Genomic DNA, 6,000 nt, shown 5'->3' on the forward strand with positions numbered 1-6,000 from the left:
ACAGCAATATGTTTTAAGATGTGTTGAAGAAAGAAATTGGCTGATCTTTTGGGAGCCTCAGAGGAGCTTTTTCTAGCTGAAGAGTTGTGTCAGCATTTCAGTGACTTTACACCCACTCATTTATTGTTGTTTGCTGCAGATCTGCCTGTAAGGCACTGCTTTTAAAGACTACATGTAAAACAGAGTTTAATCTTCTATACTTTAGGTTGTATGGAAATACAGGTGACGTGAACCAGATGTCCAGTTTTCCTAAGATTGGAAGGAACTTGATCAAATACTCTCCTCTCCCTGAAAACCAATTTGTCAAGGTGGATTTCTATTTCATATGTATATATTTAGATAGACATTTGAGCATGTGTCTGTATATGTGTATATTGCAAATTACTCTGAAAAAAATGACTATGTAAATTGCAATCTGTGTTGCATAGAGAGCTGAAGATAAAAATGCTGAAGCACCTCACTCTTCTCCGCTTTCACCTCTTTTTAATTGTATTTGCTTTGCTTTTCTTCCTCCTCACTCTTATTTCTTTCCATTCTGTATAAATGTACCGGAATAATAAGTAAAGAAAATGCCTTAAAAAAGACAAAACCTTTATGTTGTCTTGTGTAGGTTTTTTCATGGACACACAAAACTTTTGAATTGAGGTTTGTAAAACATTTATCTTTGAACCTGGGGATTGTATCTTTCAATAGCAGTAACATATTTTAAAGTTAATTTTTCATACTGCTTTAATGACATGGCTTTGCAGTTTAACATACGGCTATCAACTCTATGTGATAAGTTACTTATAGATACACCTTATGCACACCCACATATACAGCTATGTGATTAAAATGCACTTAAATATTAATATGGATTTATAATTTATATATACATCTATATAAATATTCATTTATAATGCATCTGTGAAAATTTAGCATTTGATAAGTGCTCTGTCACACTCCATAACAAATCTGAGGCACTGTGAATGACATAGAATAAGTTTGGACAGCCACAGGGCCCCCCTAAGACCAATTTTTGTGTGCATAAGTACACACAAACACATTCTCTACATCTCTGGGCGTGTACATGTACAGTGTATATGTGGGTGGATAATATGCATACAGACGGAAACTGAAAATAGGGAGTTATTTATACAGTCTATTTTTAAGTCTCCATTAGTCCAAATGTTGCTTCATCAAGGTTTTATCATAGCTGAATAATTATGTAGAGTGAACTGTGATTATTCATTTCCCTACCTCCAGTATGCATAACATGTGGAAAGTATAATCATTTTGCTTTAGGTTAGACTCAAAGAATTATCTAATCAAGTTTAGCAATATAATAAATACCACAGTACTGTGGAGGGGAGAGATTGTGCTCTGGCCATCTTATTAGGGGCCACTGGGAGCTCTAGTATCTCTCCTCACATATGAGATTATTGATCTTTGTGGCATTGACAGATAAAAAGTACAATTTTAAAAAGGAACAGTAAAGACTCCCAGTTCTGAGGCCAGTTTTTGTTGGTGATTTGGGCCCTGCCTTTCGTGACAATATCAGCAATATTAAAGAACAGTTTGAATTACTGGGGGAAATCTTGATTTCATATATTTTTGGTTATTAGAAGCATTGGTTGCACGTAATCTTCCAAAGCTTCTGGCATAAAGACTATGTTACCTTTGATAGGTGCAGGACGGGAAGAGTACAAAACTAACTAGATGCACTTGGTAATGAAAAGAACATCACCCAAATGTGTGGCATAAGGACATTTTATATATGATATCCCTAAGGGAAACTGCAGTGGGCATTTGTTACAGGGCCAAAATGTTGGCAGAGATTGAATCTGAGGCAAAATGCAGGACAATGTAGCACTTTAAAGACTAACAAGATGGTTTATTAGATGATGAGCTTTCGTGGGCCAGACCCACTTCCTCAGATCAAATAGTGGAAGAAAATAGTCACAGCCATATATACCAAAGGATACAATTTAAAAAAATGAACACATATGAAAAGGACAAATCACATTTCAGAACAGAAGGGGGATGCAGGAGGGGGGAAAGGAAGGTAAATGTCTGTGAGTTAATGATATTAGAGGTGGGGAAAGGTAGATGTCTGTGAGCTAATTTACCTTCCTTCTCCCCTCCCCCCCCCGGATCTCCCTTCTGTTCTGAAATGTGATTTGTCCTTTTCATATGTGTTCATTTTTTTTAATTGTATCCTTTGGTATATATGGTTGTGACTATTTTCTTCCACTATTTGATCTGAGGAAGTGGGTCTGGCCCACAAAAGCTCATCAGCTAATAAACCATCTTGTTAGTCTTTAAAGTGCTACATAGTCCTGTATTTTGATTCAGCTACACCAGACTAACACGGCTACATTTCTATTACTATTGAATCTGAGGAATTCCTGGACTGATTTTCCCTGCTGCCTCTCCCCTGGCAGAGCCTCTCACTGTGGCAGAGAAAACCTCCAGCAGTGGGGAGGAAGCAGGACATTTTACTGCTAACTATAGCAATACAAACATGGGAGGCACTGTCTGGGCGTGTATGGAGCCTGGACAGGGAATATACCCTGTGCCCCACTTGCGCAAAGAAAATGCAAATGAGGAGAAGCATGGAATATTGCTGTGCCTCGTTTGTATAATTAATTAGGCTCCATTTTTGTGCAAGAGGCTGAAAAACAGAAGAAGTGCTCTTGCGCAAGAGGGGGTTTTTGCGCAAAAAGGAGCCATGTAGATGATTCCTTTTTGCGCAAAAGCCTCTTGCACAAAAACAGAGCCTCGTTAATTATGCAAATGAGGTGTGGGGATAGTCCATGCTTTGCCTCATTTGCATTTTTTTTTTGCACAAAAGGGGGCAGTCTAGACATAGCCTGTGGGTTCAGACACATAGGGTACTACACACGCTAAACCATGCCTCACTGTCTACGCTATATCTTATACTTGTGCTAGCTGCCCACTCAAGGTCTATACTCTACACACACAGTATGTGTAGACATATACTTTGAATGTAAAACAACAGGGCTCATGGAAGAAAATACCCAGGCATCTACAGAATGACAGCTGTAGCTACTGTAAATATGGATCATGAAAGAAGTTCCTAAATTATATACAGGACAACACATGATCCAGTCCATGTTGCCAACTCTCCAGATGTTCTTGAAAATTTCACAACATATGGCATTTTTCTTAAAGCCCTAGCTCCTAGAGTTAGTCTGCTCTGTGGAAAATCTCAGTTTTTATTTCTTAAAAAAGATAAGTTTCTAGCCCTCATAGCTACCATGAATAGTGTGGAAACATGATGCAAGCAAGTATGTCCTACGGGATCAAAAGCCAGAAGGCAAATAAAAAGAAACTAGAAATCATAATTTTATGAAAATCTCGTGATTTTTAAACCAGTCTCATGTTTTGGGGGGCTTGATTTATAATTTTTGGATGCTCTGGTCTGGCAGTACTGGGATTCAGTTGTCTTGAAGCTACATCTTCCCAACAAAGGGAAAACTGTGAGAGTAATAGGAAAGTTTGATGAGAGTGACCACAGCTACTTGAATTAAACACAGTAAGCTATGGAACAAAGAGCCTGATCCAGTCCCCATTAAAGTCAATGGAAAGCATCCCATTAACTACACTGACCTTTGGAAAAGGCCCATATTAAAAGAAAAAGAGTTGATATAAAGTGTGACACGTATTAAGAAATGTAGAGAGAGTGATGCAATGGAAAGAATTTTTTTTCCAAATCCATGCATTTGGAAGAAGGGTGCAGCATCTTGAAAGAAACCACAATTACAACATCCTTGACTATAGATCTCCTCTGATTGGAAATAACATAGACAAAGAAATGGCCAGTATGGCTTCACAAAGACCGCTTGTCAGACTCAGGCTACGTCTCGACTACAGGCTTCTTTCAAAAGGGGATATGGAATTAGGAGTAGTGGCAATACTGAAGATGTTGAAGATAAGCACATCAAATACTTGGCAAACCTGAATGTATGTAAATCAGCAGGGCCTAGTGATACACTTCCCAGAGTGCTAAAGGAAGTAAGAGGTTGAAGAGTATTACAGGCAGTCCCCGAGTTACGCGGATCCGACTTATGTCGGATCCGCAGTTACGAACGGGGATTTTCTCACCCCGGGGGACTGGAGCGGCGGGACACCGCCCACCTCCACCGGGGCGAGAAAAGCTGCTCCCCGTCTCCCTGGTCTGCTGGGGGAGCCAGCAGACCAAGGAGACGCTGAGCAAAGCGGTGGAGGACCCGGGGCCGGACCCGCGGCGCTGATCTGGAAACGCCGCAGGTCCGGCCCGGGTCTTCCGCCGCTTTGCTCAGCGTCTCCCTGGTCTGCAGACCAGGGAGATGCTGAGCAAAGCGGCGGAGGACCAGGGGCCGGACCTGCGGCGCTTCCAGCTGATCTGGAGGCGCCGTGGGTCCGACCCCAGGTCCTCCGCGGCTTTGCTCAGCGTCTTCCTGGTCTGCTGGCTCCCCCAGCAGACCAGGGAGACGGGGAGCAGCTTTTCTCGCCCCGGTGGAGGACCAGGGGCCGGACCTGCGGCGCTTCCAGCTGATCTGGAAGCGGCCGCGGGTCAGACACCGGGTCCTCCGCCGCTTTGCTCCGTGTCTCCCTGGTCTGCTGGGGGGGGGGACGCAGCTAGTGCCCCCCCCTCCCAGCAGACCAGGGAGACGTGGAGCAAAGCCTGGAGCCTGTGGTAGAACAGGTGGGGCGCTGCCGGTTGGTCCCGCAGCACCGCTCCTTGGCGCTACTGGACCAACCCGGCAGCACCCCAGCTGCTTTGCCCCAGGAGTCCTGATTCAGCCGCTGCTGATCAGTTTCAGTAGTGACTGAATCAGGACGCCTGGGGCAGAGCAGCTGGGGTGCTGCTGGGTTGGTCCAGTAGCGCCGAGGAGCTCTGCCCCAGGCGAGCTGCTCTGCCCCAGGCGTCTGCAAGTCAGCCGCTGCTGAAACTGACCAGCGGCTGACTACAGGAAGCCCGAGGCAGAGTTGCTCTGCCCCGGGCTTCCTGGAATCAGCTGCTGATCAGTTTCAGCAGCAGCTGACTTGGGGACGCCTGGGGTTCTTAAGTTGAATCTGTATGTAAGTCGGAACTGGTGTCCAGATTCAGCCGCTGTTGAAACTGATCAGTTTCAGCAGCGGCTGAATCTGGATGCCAGTTCCGACTTACATACAGATTCAACTTAAGAACAAACCTACAGTCCCTATCTTGTACGTAACCCGGGGACTGCCTGTACTTACAGAGAAGTACTGGAAGAGATAAATATATACAACATAGCTAAGCACAATTTGGAAAGACAATAACTGTCAAAATGGATCAGACCAATTATCTATCAGGTCTGGTAGCCCATCTATATAAATTAGCAAGTACAGGTTGAACCTCTGAAAACTGAGACTCTCTGGACTAGCAACATCTGTGGACTAGCAGGACTGTGAGAGGGCAAAACCCAGGACTACGTCTACACTGGCATGATTTTGTACATACTTTTAACGCAAGTGTTTTTGCATTAAAGTATTTGCGCAAGAGAGCGTCTACACTGGCATGTGCCTTTGCGCAAGAAATGTGCTTTTGCGCAAAAGCATCCATGCCAGTGTAGGCGCTCTCTTGCACAAGAAATTAACATCGCCTGTCTATACTGGCCTCTTGCACAAGAACAGTTGCGCAAGAGGGCTTATCCCTGAGCAGGAGCATCAGAGTATTTGCGCAAGAAGCACTGATTTTATACATTAGAACATCAGTGTTTTTGCGCAAGTACTCGTGGCCAGTATAGACAGGTGGCAAGATTTTGCGCAAAAGCAAGTGCTTTTGTGTAAAATCTTGCCAATGTAGACACAGCCCAGGCGTGGAACAGGGGCTGAAAGCAAAGACCCAGCTGAGGCTGCTAGGGCTAATGAGGGCCCAGCTGGGGGTTATATAAAGAAGAACAGTTTGCTACTGAGGGGGAGAGCAGTAAGGAGCTGGCAGCTGAGGAAGTAGGAGGCTCTCAGGAGCTAGAGCAGTACTGGGGCAGCAAG

Source organism: Pelodiscus sinensis, chromosome 1, assembly GCF_052426305.1.
Source record: "Pelodiscus sinensis isolate ZL-2025 chromosome 1, ASM5242630v1, whole genome shotgun sequence".
Taxonomy (NCBI): domain Eukaryota; kingdom Metazoa; phylum Chordata; order Testudines; family Trionychidae; genus Pelodiscus; species Pelodiscus sinensis.